This window comes from Protopterus annectens, chromosome 4.part0 (genome assembly GCF_019279795.1).
Source record: "Protopterus annectens isolate FY-2018-M chromosome 4.part0, PAN1.0, whole genome shotgun sequence".
Classification (NCBI taxonomy): domain Eukaryota; kingdom Metazoa; phylum Chordata; order Ceratodontiformes; family Protopteridae; genus Protopterus; species Protopterus annectens.
This window is the reverse complement of record NC_056733.1, coordinates 1,221,872,672-1,221,889,746: the sequence shown is the minus strand read 5'-3', so window position 1 is coordinate 1,221,889,746 and position 17,075 is coordinate 1,221,872,672.

The following is a 17,075-nucleotide window of genomic DNA, read 5'->3' as shown; positions in this document are numbered from 1 at the left end:
GCTCTAATGCGAAAGTGCTGACAGCAGTCTGTTCAGTGTTACTGCTGAAGGGAAGAATGACAGATACATAGCTAAGTCTGGAGGACAGACTGTAAAGCATTTATGGACTTGCCTCTCTCCTCTCAATGCACTTGATTAATTAGTGACATAAACACCAACAGTATTAACAAGCATGGATCAGCACACTTCACTCCTGGAAAAAAGTAAACAGCATAAGCATAAAATAAGAGAGGTGATATATGAGTGGAAGCATGAGTGGAAGCATGCAAAGTATAACTTAAAGTCCCCACTGTTTAAGGAAGAAGATACCAGAACCAGTAACCATGATGGAAGAACAGTTTCCTGATACAGTTGTAGAAACAGAAATATGATCATGAATGATGTGATAACTCATCCATGCACACAGTTTCGAGAAGGTAAGGGTGCATGTGAAAGAAGTTTTAGCCATGTAGGTAAGGTGAAGAACCAGACTGGAAAATACACTAAACAGAAGGAAGGCAAACCATCACGGAACTTGGAAATTTCAGTAAAATCTGCATTGTAGCTGTGTGTGGAACCCACACTCGTGACTAGAATAAATAAATAGATAATTAAATAAATAAATAACTGAATGAATAAGTAAATAAAACAAATTGACAGGAAATGCCCAGACCCATGGACTCTAAATAAATAAACTGCACTGCCAAAGCCAAGCTAGAGGACTCATGCAGACACATAAATAGGATAGCTATGAAAAAAAACAATGGAACAAATAGCAAGATATTCTAGAACATCTAAGATGATAAACAAATGCCAAGTCAACAAGTCACAAACATATACCCATTAAAACAAGATGCAAAACATCCATGGATATGCAGATATTCGCATTCACAAAATTTGCTATACAAGTGGACAGTTGTACTACAGATTGCAAAAACAGAACATGAAACCATTATAGACATGATGTTTACATGTAGGGAGCATCTTACATCATAAGATGGAAAGAGAATGGCAACATTTTGATTTACACATCTTACCACAATGTGAAAAGAGCTTAGAAGAGACATGATTTGCTATGATTGCTACTACTCCTCGTCTTAGTTTCCTACCCTCTTGATGTGATATATGCTTAGGCTACACTTTTTCTTTGTAACATGAGCATGATATTTCTTTGAAAAAGCCACTTTCAGTATATTTTTGAAACCATTTATTGTGCCTTCTTGTTTGGTTCAGATGGCGCCTAATTCTATACTGCTGGGGGAAGTATAGAGAAGGCTGTTTTACCAGTAGTGATTTTGAATCTGGGTCTAACTAAGGATATGGCAGTACTGGCATAATCTCACATGGAGTGAATGTGTGTTCTGCTTTGTAGGTTGGACTTTAATGGAGAATAGTGTCTTTGACAATTTTGAAAATAAGACAGGAAAGAGGAAAGGTTGTGCATTTACTTTATGTGGGCCTTGCATAATTTTTGACTATATGTATTGAAAATAATTTCTGAAAATGAATTGCTGAAAACTAGCAGATTACAAAAAATTTCTTAATGTGCATACTGTTGTACAGTAATTAAGCAAATTTACTACACTATTAAAAATAGAGGGAGGCAACAGTTAGCGTTGTCACCTCACAGCAAGAGGTTCTTTGGTTCAATCCTTGGCTGAGGTGCCTTCTGTGTGGAGTCTGCATGTCCTCCCTGTGGTCACGTAGGTTTCCTCCGGGTGCTCCAGTTTCCTCCCACATCCCAAAGACATGCTGTAGGTGGATTGGACACTCTAAATTGGCCCTAGGTGTGAGTGTGTGTGTGCCTTCTGTGGACAGTTGGGCACCAGGCTGGCAACTCAACACTGTAAAACTCCACTGCCAATCATGAGCAGGCAGGTGATCTGCTTTGGCAACCCCTAACCAGGAAAAGCCCAAAGAAGAAGAAGATTAAAAATACAGCGAGGCAAAGACTTTATGCCTCATACCCCCTTGCTTTATTATTCTTACTTCATAGTTGCTGAGAAAGAGATACAGCTGGAAAATAAAATCTGTCTTCCTTTTTGCCTACGACAATGCAAGCTCAAAGAACTTCTACCATATTAGTATGAGCTTGAGCACATCACGTCCACCTCTCTGATGCAACTTAGTGGTATTAATGTTGCATAAGATAAGCAGACCTATCCTTCAGAAGCACAAATCATATTATTCTAGCAACTTATTAAGTTTATAAGAGAAATATTTAAAATCACTGTTTCTGGGTCTTTTCCCTCACATTATTTAAGGCTTTGTCCAGATTTGTAGGCCTAAGAGGTTGAGAGTTATACCAGCATTAGAAACATTATAAAGAATGAACATTAGTAACTTGCTAAGGTACTTTGTAAATTGCCTACACTGAATCCAGCACTTAAGGAGATGTAAATATTGTACTAGGCTAGCTATGTTAAAAGCCGAATTATAAATCATCAGTGTATGCTATTTCCTGTGGCAGACTAAACAGCATTTGAGCAGTCAGCAGCCATGACATTATAGCTTTTTTCAAAGTGTATGTCAGTGGTATAAAATTACATCAGAGTTGGTAACAGATTAGGCAATAGATGACTGGGAATTCAATGCTTCAGTATTTTGATAGATGAGATACAGTGAACATTGATCTCATACATGGGGCAGTTTTGGGGTGAGAAACCTTAGACAGATGGCAAGATGCCATCTATATATGATATGGCAAATGCCCTGATTGTATAAAGAAAAGTGTGGATTTATTTGTAAATAGAATAGATCTGAATTGAATATTAATACTATATATATATACATATCTATGTATATATAGTTACTTAGATGTTCTTAGATTAGATAAAATGCCCATATCTTAGGTTGATTATGAATTCTTCTTGTTTTTAACACATACATCTTTAATAAAGTGGAACTGTTTTTTAACTGCCTTCTTTTAACTGTATTTCTGTGAGTACCTGCAGTGGCGGCTGGTGACTTCAAATCACAGGGGGGCTGCAGGAGACAGCTGAATGGGTGGGGTCAAGGGGGTGTGGTCAACCAGAAAGGGGAGGAGCTATGCACAAAACCACAAAAAACTAACTTTAATTAAATACACTGCCCTGGGTGGCAAACCATCATTATGAAAGTCCAATCAAGACAAAAATAAGTGTAGAAGAATAAAAATATTTCAATGCATTGGCTGCATGACAGCTTACTTAATATCTAGATGGAAACAAAAGGTTGTGAGGCATGAAAAAATAAATTACTTTTTAAATACATTACTGGAATGCCAGTCAAAATCAAGTATAAGAAAAACCAGAAGCACTCAACTCAAACCACTTCTCCTTGCACTGCAGTCCTAATTATAATATATTCAGCTTTATTAAAGTACCAAGTAACATGCTGAAAGTAGAAATCTATGTGATGCCTCCACTTGTAAAATGTTTCTTATCCAAAAAGACCTGCTGCCTGACAACTTGTTTCATGGGGAAAACATGATAAAAGTAAAAATGAAAAGCAAACAAGAAACAAGCTCAAGATACATTGCTTAAAGGATTACTGTACAGGTTATGGACCACACATGATTGGCATTCTGTTTAGTTTACGGGTAAAGTCTGTAGAGATGACTGGAAGTCTCCAACAAGTGTAATGAGCTTTTAAAATAATGGAATCCTGTCCTTTAATACCCAAGGCTTATACATTATCTAGTCAAGTATTCTCTGCATGGCAACAACAGAAAGGCTTTCAATGTTGGCAATTCTTTAACAGTATGCTTATTAAAGCTTACTTGCATCTTACGATCTCAGACAAGCTTACCTTATGGTCATTAAAGCATTGCTACTTAAAACACAGAGCAACAGGCACTTTGAGTAATAAGCATAAATCAACAGTACAAAATATGACAGAAACCAGACCATTCTGCAAAATCAAGGACAGATGAAAAGCCACTGTAGTACTTATGCAGTGTGTCCTCCCCATCCAAGGTAGATACAACTACTCCTTGCCTTGCTTGGACACATCCAGAGTCACTACATGGGGAGTGGGGTGCAACAAGCATGTCACAATTTGAAATCTCACTGGCTGACTGTGATGGCCCTGACACATTTGTCATACCTCTCAACCTCAAGAGCAAGAAATCTGGACAAAGCCATACACAGAAGTGGGACAAAGGCCCAACAATAAGGACAATTTTTAAATATTGCTCTAATAAACTTAGAAAGATAATAGAATAGGTCTTGCATTAGTATGAATTTTCTGAAGGGTATAAAATCTGAAACTCAAATGTCTGTCATTTTCTAAATTCAGTCTTTAGTGATGTCACTAATTTGCCAAAAAACACAATTTTATGAAAAATGGACAAAAACGTGATGCAAAAATATAAAATAGACAAACAATACAGCTGCTACCTGTCAAAGAAGGGACACTTTAATATTAGTACTGCTACCTTGAGCAGCTGACAAAATATAAAAGAATCTACATGCATTTCAAGTCATCTATAACTTTGATTATTACAGTTATTTCTTAATTGTAAACCCTCCATGTTTTCTTCCAAAATTGCTATTTTGCGGAGGGATTATAAGGGGGAAGAGCAACATTTTGAGCCAAAAATTGGGGACAGTTGAGAGGTTGGCTATGCCTAATTCTATAAAGCAATTTATTTGCATGTACCTCTCAACCTGTTAATGCAGTAAATCAGAACAAGGCCAAATATATTGGGGCACATATAAACAGTACTAAAATTGCTCTTGTATAAATTGAGACAGTTGATACAACAGCTCTTACTTTAACATGCATTTTTCTGAAGGTTATGAAGTCTGAAACTTAGAGTGACTTCTGGCAAATCATTTAGGAATTAAAACTACAAATTTTATGAACAAACCAAAAATAAGAAGCAAAAATCTATTCATTCTTTGAAAATCTGGACAGTTGGTAGGTATAGTTCAGCTGGGCCTGTCTGAGTTTGCTGCCCTTCCCCCCCTGACAAAACAATGGTTGAATGGAGCCTCTGCAGCCATTCCAATGAACCATTATACTTGGCTATTTCACTCCATTTACCATAAACACTAATGTGCATACTGCTTTACTTCTATGATGAGTTGGACTTCATTTGAAAGTTTTATTTTGTATTTTACAGCACAAACACTAAGTCATCTGTTAAACAAAGCAATGCAGTCTCACAATGAAAACTTAGCATTAAAACTTCTCTGCCCTTGAAACTCACATTCATTGAAACAGCATTGAAACCCACATTCAAAGAAAATACATTTTGCCAGTGGCAGATAAAGATTAATTTTGGGCTGTTTTCGAATCATAGGCTCCTTGCATATGAAACATACATGTGCTCTTTGATACACCTTCCTCATTGTACTAAAATTATATTCCTTGTACAATACATTACACTTGTTACAGGATGTTTTAAATTTGTTTTGAACATTTTTTCCAGTAAGCAATGAAACAAACCATATGCACCCATAATGGCAAAACTGCCCAGTTGAGAACATTTATCATAAAAAAAGTCTACTCAGACTTCCACAGTCCACCATTATTAGTAAATATACACAATTCCACAGTCCACCATTATTAGTAAATATGCACAATTCCACAGTCCACCATTATCAGCAAATATGCACAATTCCACAGTCCACCATTATCAGTAAATATGCACAATTCCACAGTCCACCTTTATCAGTAAATATGCACAATTCTACAGTCCACCTTTATCAGTAAATATGCACAATTCTACAGTCCATTATCAGTAAATATGCACAGTCTCTGAAGTCAGTCATCTAAATAATTCCACATTAAAGAAATCTGTAACTAATGAAGTGGTTGCTGCTAGCAATCACCTTTATATTTCATGGTTTCATCGAAAAATAAAGTGTCTGTTGCCCCGCAGGAATAAATTGTCTATATTACATTAAAAAAATGATAAGCTAGTAATAATATTGCAAAAGGAAATGGATGGCAAACTGATAACGAACTCATAGTTAGTATCTTCACCAAGGAGAACATTCTCAGTACGGCAGCATCTACCCCTTGTGGGAGTAGAACCCACAACCTTCTGCATCAAAAGCAAGTATACAGCCTGTTGTGCTATAGTATTAACTTGGCAAAGCATTAAATTTCTATTCCCCTGCAGCTCTCAGTTCCTTGTAAAATCTACTCAATATTCAACTGCATCTCAACTTCGCAGCTCAAGAAAACTGGAAAAAGCCAAAATGTATTGGGGGGGGGTCAAAAGCCCCAAAACAGGGACACATTAAACATTGCTTGTATAATCTTGGAAAGTTGCTAGAATAAAATGTTGTGTTGCCACCATATATTTTACTGCCAAGGTCCCTGAGCAAAAAACAGTCAGAGTAACATACCACTACGCCACATCAGCTGCTTTGTAAAAAAGAGGAAGACTGAAACTTAAATGTCTATCATTTAGTGAATTCAGTTCTCACCATAGCTGTCAACCTCTTAGTACAAAACACCTGGACAAACCCAGTAATGAGGGAATACAGCCCTCAAACATATTCAGTGAATTCAGTTCTTGCCATAGCTGTCAACCTTAGCACAAAAACCTGGACGAAGCCAATAATGGGGGAATACAGTCCCAAAAATAGGGACAAATTTAAAATATTCATCTTATAAACTTCGAAAATTGCTAAAAAAAAAAAAGGTTGTGCTACTATGTATTCTGAAGAACATGAAGTTGGAAATTCAAATGCCGGTCAATTTTACTGCGGACAGAACAAAAACAATTTTCAGCAGAGACGCAGGGATTAAAACTGCAGACACATCTTTGTAAAATGGCAGGGCACCAGAGCAAATCCACACAAACACAGGCAGGAGATGCACACTCCACACAGAAGCCACCCCAACCAAGAATCAAACCAGAAAACCTATAGCTGTGAGGCAACAATACTACCCCCGCACCATCAATTATGCAAGGAATTAAACATTCAGAAAGCTGAAGTCTGAAATTCAAATGCCTGTCAATTTTACTGCGGACAGAACAAAACCAATTTTCAGCAGGGATTAAAACTGCAGACACGTCTTTGTAAAATGGCAGGGCACCAGAGCAAATCCACACAAACACATGGAGGAGATGCAGACTCCACACAGAAGCCACCCCAACCAAGAATCAAACCAGAAAACCTATAGCTGTGAGGCAACAATACTACCACCACACCATCAATTATGCAAGGAATTAAACATTCAGAAACCTGAAGTCTGAAATTCAAATGCCTGTCAATTTTACTGCGGACAGAACAAAAACAATTTTCAGCAGAGACGCAGGGGTTAATACTGCAGACACGTCTTTGTAAAATGGCAGGGCACCAGAGCAAATCCACACAAACACAGGGAGGAGATGCAGACAGAAGCCACCCCAACCAAGAATCAAACCAGAAAACCTATAGCTGTGAGGCAACAATACTACCACCGCACCATCAATTATGCAAGGAATTAAACATTCAGAAACCTGAAGTCTGAAATTCAAATGCCTGTCAATTTTACTGCGGACAGAACAAAACCAATTTTCAGCAGGGATTAAAACTGCAGACACGTCTTTGTAAAATGGCAGGGCACCAGAGCAAATCCACACAAACACATAGAGGAGATGCAGACTCCACACAGAAGCCACCCCAACCAAGAATCAAACCAGAAAACCTATAGCTGTGAGGCAACAATACTACCACTGCACCATCAAATACGGAAGGAATTAAACATTCAGAAACCCTTAAGTCTGAAATTCAAATGCCTGTCAATTTTATTTAACATTTTTTAATCAGGACAGTCTGACTTGGAACAAATAAACAATTTTCAGCAGAGGCCCAGGAAGAAATAATGCAGACATGTCTTTGTAACATGGGAGGACACAAAAGCAAACCCACACAAACACAGGGAGAAGATACATACCCCACAAAGAAGGAACCCCAGCCAAGAATCAAACCCAAGAACCTGCAGCTGTGAGGCAACAATGCTACTACTACTACACCATCAAATATCAAGCATTGCAACATTTACAAACCACAGATATTATGAGGAACAGATCAGATCGAATATGAGGCAAAAATCTGAAATTTTTTTACAAATGGTGGTGGGTAGGGAACTCAAGTCTTTAACACCTGCATACAGGGTACAGGGTTCAAGCCTGAGGCATTCCCTACCACACCACCATAAGCACCTGAGGCATTTTCACACACACACACACACACCCCCCCCATACACAAACTCCAGTAAAGCACAAGCACCATACACAAACTCCAGTAAAGCACAAGCACCATACACACACAAATAAACATTGTAAATTAAAAAGCACAAACTCCATAAAAATAAACATTGTAAATTAAAAGGCACCTTACCTGAATACATCCAGTTAACGTACATACATCCTTCCCGCGCAATACTGAAGACCTGCGAGATCCCAATGCTCCTTCCCGATGCCGACGAGATCCCTAAGGCTCTGTCCCGAGTCCTTGCAGTCCGGATGCGACCGATACTCCTGGTGGGTCTGTGCACTGTAAAAGTGCACAGACGTCTCCTTGTGTCCCCCTATGGGGACGGCCGGACTGCCTTGAGCATGCGCATAGACTGACAAGTCGGGACTCGGTCTATGCGCATGTGTGTTATTTTTATTTTTCATTTCTTTTTCTTTATTCTTTTATTTTTGAGGGGGCTGCAGTCCGGCAGCCCTATGCCACGAGCCGCCCCTGAGTACCTGCCATTTGCATTCTGAGGCAGGATACATAGTTCCATTATTAATGATTAGATGTAATTAAATGTTGCACATATTATATATTATATATATACTTTTATACAAATCTTTTTAGGATGATTTGGCTTTAAGGCTTCATCGTTTGACCAACTTTAATATGCTGACTCGCTAATGAATTGTGTTAGGAAAAGTATATATTCATTATTCCACTAGAAGAAATGTACTGAGTTTGTATGCATCAGCATTGAATATATGTTAACAGGATGTTATTGCCTTTTTAGGAAAGCCTTTTAAAACCTTAAATGTTAGTCATTAATTGATTTATTTAATTGAATTATTTGTGACAGTTTTTGTATTTAAAGGATGGGTTTTTTACTGTTTGATTGTAACCTGATGAAGCGCACCTGTGTGTGCGTGAAAGCGCTCGTTTCTCATTAAATGTAAGTTTTTATCTCATGGTGGTTCCTTGCAGTTGAATTTCTTCTATCTACAGATGGCAAGATGGCAACATCCTTCCATCCTTAACAGAATGTTTCTTACATGTCGGATGGTGCAGCAGTAGCATTTTTGCCTTACAGCAAGAGGTTCTCCGGCTCGATTCTCAGCTGAGGTGCCTTCTGTGTGGAGTCTGCATGTCCTCCCTGCATTCGTGTGGGTTTCCTCCCACATTACAAAAAACATGCATCTGAAGCCTTTCTCCCTGGGCCTCTGCTGAAAATTGGCTTTGTTCCAAGTCGGACTTTCCCAGTTAACAAATGATAAATAAAGATGATAGATAGGTGGAACAGAGAGGATATGCTATGTAATTGGAATCATATCTTTGAAAATTTTATTTTGGTTGCATTCCGAGAATTGATTGCCTAGAAGTGTCCTCTGCATTATTTTGACCTCTATGTCATGTGTATATGGCATTTTTCTGAAAGAAAGCAGCACGACATTTAATAACACATGGTGGGATCTCAAAATCATAAAGAGATAGCGAGAGAGAGGAGCAACCTGAGTGAGTTCATGGATATTTACTTCACTTAATTTCTCAGTAGATATGTAGACCATACCACAGACCAGTTTTCAAGCATAATCTAGTCACAAAAAAAATAAATAAATAAATAAAACAGAACAGATACAAAGGAAAATTTCATAGGTTCATAGGTAGGTACTAGGCTATTAGGCCTAGGGCCTATATAAGCCTAGCCAAAAAGGTACCCTGGCTTTCGCCACCCAAGAAAATTATTTTCCTGTGCCCCTGTCGAGCAGAGCCACAGATGTGATCCCTGGGGTGAATTTACTATTTCCCATCCAATCATCAAGATTTCTCTTGAAGAGTGCTAATGAGGAGCTCTGTTTGACATAGATCGGTAGAATGTTCCAGAGTATGGGAAGTCTCTGGGACAGGAATCTATCCTGCCAACATTTTCTGTTTATTGTGGTGACAAGGTTTAGGTCCTTAGAGCATGTAGCTCGGAGGGATTCAGATTTCTTTAAGTGGAGCATATCCAACAGCTCTGAGTTTGACATAGCTTTGTATGCTAGGCAGAGATTGCCTCTGAGTAGGCAATATGTGACGGAGTAAAGCTGGAGTTGTTTGAGACGGTCTGCGTAGGGCATCTGTTTGAAGCCAGTAATCCTCTTTGTGAGGTATTTCTGTGGCCTTTCCAGTTGTTGTAGATGTCTTGTGAGGTACATACCAAAAGGAGCGTTGTACTCTATAATGGGTCTAATGAGTGATGAGTAGAGGGGATCAATGACCTATTTTTTCTGGATGAGAAACCTTTTCAGATTAGGTGAGCCACATAGAAGGATTTCCTGACCACTGTGGCAATGTGATTATCAAAGGAGAGATTACTGTCCACCTGTGTCCCAAGGTCTCTTATCACACATTTGGCGTTAAGTCGACTACCACTTATGTGGTAGTTCATGGGTACAGAGTTTTTACCATAGGGGATGACAATACACTTTTTGGCATTGAGCTTCAGGCCATGGCTTTGACACCAGGCATCTGTCTCAGTGAGGCCCTTTTGTAGTATGTCCACATCATTTGGAGTTTTGATTATGGCTCCTAGTTTTCACTTCTCTGCAAACTTTGTTAGCCAAAGACCTTCTGTGTTAGCCTGTACTTCAGAGAAGTAGATACCAAACAGGAGAGGACCCAGGACTGAACCCTGTGGTACTCCACTTCTCACGGGTCTGAAGTCAGATTTGGAGTCTGCTACTTTCACAGTGTGGGTTCTGTCCATGAGCCAGTTGGCAACCCATCTTGTGACATAGGGATTTATACCTAGTGTAGTGAGCTTATCTATAATTCTAGAGTGGAGGATGGTGTCAAAAGCCTTGGCAAGATCTAGATAAGCTGTGTGAACCACCTTACCCTCATCTATGGCTTTGGTGACTGCTTCAAGGAAGTCAGTCAGGTTTAGGAGACATGATCTGCCTTTTACAAACCCAAACTGGGTAGGGTCCAGAGTTTGGAGATTACCAATGTCTTTGTTTATGAGTTCCATGATGATATGTTCCATGGCCTTGCAGACCAGTCCTGTCAGGCTAATGTGGCAGTAGTTCCTGGGATCCGTCATGGCACCCCCTTTGTAGAGTGGGATAACCATTGCGGTGTGCCATTCAGTGGGCAAAGAGCCTGAGGTGAGGCTATGATTGAACATGGTACTTAGGTAGGGTGCCAGGTCATTCTGTAGTTCATGTAGCATGCAGCCTGGGATATTGTCAGTCCCATGGATGCTGTGTTCGTGGCTTTGGAGAGTGTGTATTTTACCTGTGCAGCCGTGATTACAGGAACTTTGCATTCTTCCGGTATAGAGATGGGTCCTCTAGGGGGTGAGAGGGGGGTAAAGTTAATACTGAACCTATCTGCCAGGATGTTGGCAATATCAGTTGGTTCTGTATATTTAGTGCCATTGTGCTGTAACTCAGAGCAGATCTGAGTGTTGCCATTGAGATTCTTGGCATAGCTATAGAATGGTTTGTGGTTGTCTTTAGAGTCAGTGGCAATTTTGTTTTTGTAACTAGCTTTGGAAGATTTTATGAGGGATCTCAGCTTCTTACTGAGGTTGAGCAGGGAGTTCCTCCAGTCATGGGATTTTACTCTTTTTTGCAACAGTTTCTTTCTTCTGTTGTAGAGTTTGTTTATGGCAGGGGACCATGAGATTGGCTTCCTTTTTTTGGAGGATAGCATCTTGGTTCCATTAGGGATAGCATGATCCATGCACTCATGTAAGTGCTTATAAAGTGCATTTGTGTAAGATTCAGCAGTCGTACCTCTATTGTCAGTCTGCATGGGTGTCATGATGTTAGCCACTTCTGTCTTAAGAAGTGTGAAGTTGGCTTTGGAGAAGTTTTTTACTGTGGTTTCCCTAATTGGGGGTGGTGGCGGGCTGTGGATGTCTAGGGTTATTAGCTTGTGGTCGGATCTGACCAACGAGGAATTGACCTCAGGTGTGGAACACTGATTGCCCATGTTGGTAATGACCAGGTCTAGGATATTGCTGCCCCTGGTGGGGGTGTGAATAAGTTGATACAAGGCATTGGAATTTATGAATTCCAGAAAACTTTGAGCAAATGGGTTGGTACATGAGTAGTTTTCCCAGTTAATGGTGGGGTAGTTGAAATCACCCATTATTAGGGTGTTGGGTTGTACCCTAATACTTTCCAGTGTATCAAGAAATGAGGAGTGGGAATCCTGGGGCATGTTGGGGGGTATGTAGCAAGCTGCAATTTGGATTGCAATCTTGCCCAGAGTTAGTTGCACCTGGATAATCTCGGATGCATTATGCTGTGTAACTAGCCTGGAGGTGTGGATATCCTTAATGAATATGGACACGCCTCCACCTTTAGTGCTTCGTTCTGGGTTAGGTGGCTGAAGTACATACCATGTATGTGGCACAAAGGGATAAAGACTTACTGTTACCAAGGTAACCTGGGATTGATCAGTGACCTGAACACTAGAGAAAGTGCTAACAGTAGATGAGTTAGCAGCCATTTAGCCAATGGGGCTCACCCTTTATGGGGGGGGGGGGCAGAGTTGTCCAGTACATGGAGAAGGAGGGAGAGTTGTCCACTACATGGAAAAGGTTGTCAACTTTCCCACCACTACATATTCACACAGTACCGCTACTCGTACACATGCCACTACTCATACACAGAGTACGCATCAAATGTGTAAATCCACATATGTGGAGGTTCTCTCAAAAAACTTACCAAAACACCAGAGACCTCCAAAACACAAGTCTGCTACAGCTAACACAGTCTGCATAGCACCCATGGCACCTAGCAACACCAGTGTCTCATCCACCAGGCCCGTAAGGCGTAACACTCAAAAACAAGCTTTCTTGTCATTGGAGAATCAGTAGTGAGACACACAAATGTCTCACTCACCAGGTTGGACAAGGAGAAAAATCACAGTCAGCTGTCTGTCTGTTGCCAGGATTTGCCAAATCATGCATGCACTCAGTCTCAGCAACAAGTACCGTTATGACTTTGTCATAGTTCATGTTGGTGTGAATGATCTGAGTCATACCTCACTGGACTATATGAAGAGAGATATGGTTGCGTTCTCTGAGCATGTGTCCCAGGCAGGTATGTCCCTATCCTTGAGCAGCATATTACCCTCACCTAGAATGATGCCATAGTATAAACAAAAATGATTGATTTCAATAATTGGCTTAGTTTTTGGTGTCATTCCAAGGGGATCCAGTTATTGTCTGCCTAGGAAGCCATGGTTGACAAACCTCGCTGCTTTGCCAGAGATGGTTTGCACCTGGCACCCCTAGTCTTTCAGCTGCTGGCAAGGGCTCTTGCATCCCCTACAGTGTCTTTTTTAGGCAAGGTCTCAAAAACAACATTACCAATGTGAAATTAACCAAGCAGAACAAAATAAGGGTCATGCTCCTAAATGCTAGGAGCTTAAACCAAAAAATGCACTCCCTGGAAGCACTTTTATCACTAGAAGATGTAGATGTCTGTGCAGTCAAAGAAACCTGGTTTAAGGCCTTAGAAAGTACCCCAGCCCTGCAAGGCTACAATGCCTTCCATACCTTTAGACTGCAAAAGGAACTTGTGAAAACCAAAGGAGGTGGTGTTTCAATCTATATAAGAGATACATTTACCTCCTGTCTAGTTAGACTGGACAGCTCCAAGGAGTTCTTTCAGATCCAGGTTACAGTGGGTAAAACTCCCATTCACATCCTAACCAGTTACAGATCCCTCTCCATGGGTCACGATACCCATGAAGCCTATTTAACCAAACTGAAGACAATCCAAATTTTACCAAACGCACTGCTTATGGGGGATTTAAATTATCCCACCATCAACTGGGAAACCTACTCTAATCCAAACTCGCTAGCACAAAAGTTCCTTTACTTTGTAAATTCAAATGCCCTGGAGCAAATTGTCCATATCCTGACAAGAGGAACAGAAATTCTAGATTTTGTCAACACCAATGTGTCAAACAGGTGCACAGCTACAACTGTTGGACCCTCATAAATTAAAACTGACAACAAATCAGTCATCTTCAAACTGACACAAATACCAGAACTCACAAAGGGTGAAATCAGACTAAAAGATTTCACTAAGGCAAACTATACCCTCCTAGGTGAAGGTATAAATGCATTCCAAGCCCCACACCAAGCTGACAGTGGTAACTATGCTAAAGCTTACATCAAAGCCCTGGACAATCACTTGCATAAGTTTATAAACTCAGTTGTACTGGATAGAATCAAAGCCAAAGCCTCAAGTAAAATCATGTTGCCATGGTGGACTTCTAGCATCAACAAACTACAATAAACTCAAAAAGTTGCTGTCTAAGAAAAGAAAGACAAGGACCCAACAATGGTAAAGTACCCTCCTCAGCTTTAACAGACAAATAAGAAAACTTGCCAAATTGTCCAAGAGCTCCTTTGAGAAAAACTTACAAGTACTACCGAGGATAACCATAAGGCCTTGCCTTTTACAGCTATGTACATAACCTAAAGGGTTGAAACCAAGCATGTGCAGAACTAGTGGCCAAGGGTATCACGCACACTGACCCCACAGAGATAGTGAACTTGCTAGTGGATAGGTTTGGTGAAAATTTCACTCCTCTATCCCCTCCTAACTTACAAAAAACCCTCCCCAAAAATACCCCCCACATTACATATCTGAAGAGCAGGTACTCAAAGCCCTGTCCAAGGCAAAGAACATGGCCTCTGTGGTACCAGATGACATCTCAGGCTGTCTTCTAAACAGGCTAAATTATGAAATAGCATCACCACTAAGTACCCTTTTCAATAACAGCCTAACTACAGGGCTGGTTCCTGTGGAATGGAGAACAGCCAGAGTTATGCACCTACACAAAGGTGGCCTTGCAACAGACCCAGTGAATTACAGACCCATAAGCATGACCAGCCTCATCTGTAAGGCAATGGAATGTATCATTATGGACCTCATAAATAAAGACATAAGTCCTCCAAACCCTGGACCCTACCCAATTCAGCTTCATTAAGGGCAGATCATGCCTGTTAAATCTTGTGGATTTCTTTGAAAGTGTGACTAAGGCCATTGATGAGGGCATATCTGTGCACACAGCATACCTCGACTTAGCAAAGGCTTTTGATATAATCCCACATTCAGGCATTACTGATAAACTTAGCAAACTGAATGTAAACTCCTTCATTGTAAGATGGATTACAAACTGGGCACACACTATCAAAGTGGGTGACTCCACAACAAACAGCACAAACAGCATACCTGTTATGAGCAGGGTGCCACTGGGGTTAGTGCTGGGACCCTACTGTTTGGTATATACTTCTCAGAAGCTCAGGTCAAAATTAAAGGGTTGTGGCTAACTAAGTTTGCAGACGACTGCAAAGAAGGTGCAATTACTGAATCCCCAGATGGTGTCACTATACTCTAGGGTAGTCTCACACAAACTAACAAATGGTGTATTAGTCACAGTCTCAAAAAGAATGCAAAAAAATGCATCATCATTCCCTTCAGCACAAACAATGTCCATTTACACTATCAAATCAATAACAATACCCTGAGTACCCATGTAATGGTAAGGGTCCTGGGATCACAGGTTGACTGCGACCTTCACTTCGACCACCACTTGTCCACCATTGTAAGGAAAGGTTTCCATGTAGCTCACTTGATTAGTAAAGGCATTGGCTTGAGAGCAAAATAAGTGATAACCCCCTATACTTGGCACTTATCTGACCCATAATTGAGTATAACACCCCATTCGGTATGTAAAGTACTAAGCATCTACAGCAATTAGAGAGCCCTCAGAGGTTTCTAACAAAGAAGATCAAGGGCATCAAGCATGTGCCTTACATGGACTGACTAAAATCCCTGTCATTATACTCTGTATTGTATCTACTTCTTAAGGGAGATTTATGCCTGGCCTACAGAGCAACCCAAGCAACAAACATAATGAACTTACTGCATATCCATAAATCAAATGGGTCTAGGGCTACCCATTCCAAGGACTTAAATATGGCCTGCGACTTACATAGGATATGCCTGGGGGACAGATTTATGACCCATCGACTGCCACATCTTTGGAACAGGCTACCAGTTCATATGAAACAGATCTCCTCTATGAAACTGTTCAAGAGGAACCTGGTGAGTAGATGGGGCACTGAAAATTCTTACCGGGGATAATGCCCACAACCCTCCTGGACATGGGGAGTCATCAATAAATGCAATTTTGAGTATTGGCTGGTACCTCTGTGGTATTACATTGGGTTGAAACAGCTAGTCTTAAAATGACGTCTGGGTCGATAGCCTAGTAATCTCCTATGATCCCATGATAGCCAATGATAGTGGAGTAGCATGCTGAATATGAGTCCCCCATCAAACTTTGCACTTGTGTGTTGTAGCAGGCGTTAGATACATAGATGCATTAACCACTGCATCAGCACTCTGGGAGTACTCCTCAGCCAGACTGACTTATGGCAATGAGAGTCAGGCCTAAGCAGAAATGTCCAACTAATCTACTGATGCTGGCCTCACCTGGATACCAACTATAAAGAGCAAGCTGCTGGCCAGCAGACAATATGACAAAAACCTGCAGACAAATGTTAATATAATGTACAGTAATAGACAGCTGAAGGAACAGAAGGCAGACAATTAAAAAGAACAAATAAAGAGTAAGAAAATGAGTAAATTATGAGTGGCAAGAGGGTGGAAATGGGAGAAATGAAGTAACTAGATTGTAATACTTATAACACTGAAGGAGAAAATGCTTGATGTGGAACAGCTGCACTAGAAAAGAAGGGCTAAGGAAAAGGTGTGGTACACCATGGTAAAATACAGGGGTCCTCAGGGGATAGGCCAAAGCTGTTTGCAGGGAAAAATCAAGAAGATTACTGGTTACATTTCATTGTGTTGTTTTTAGTATCATTTAAAGTAAAAAAAATATAGAATGCTA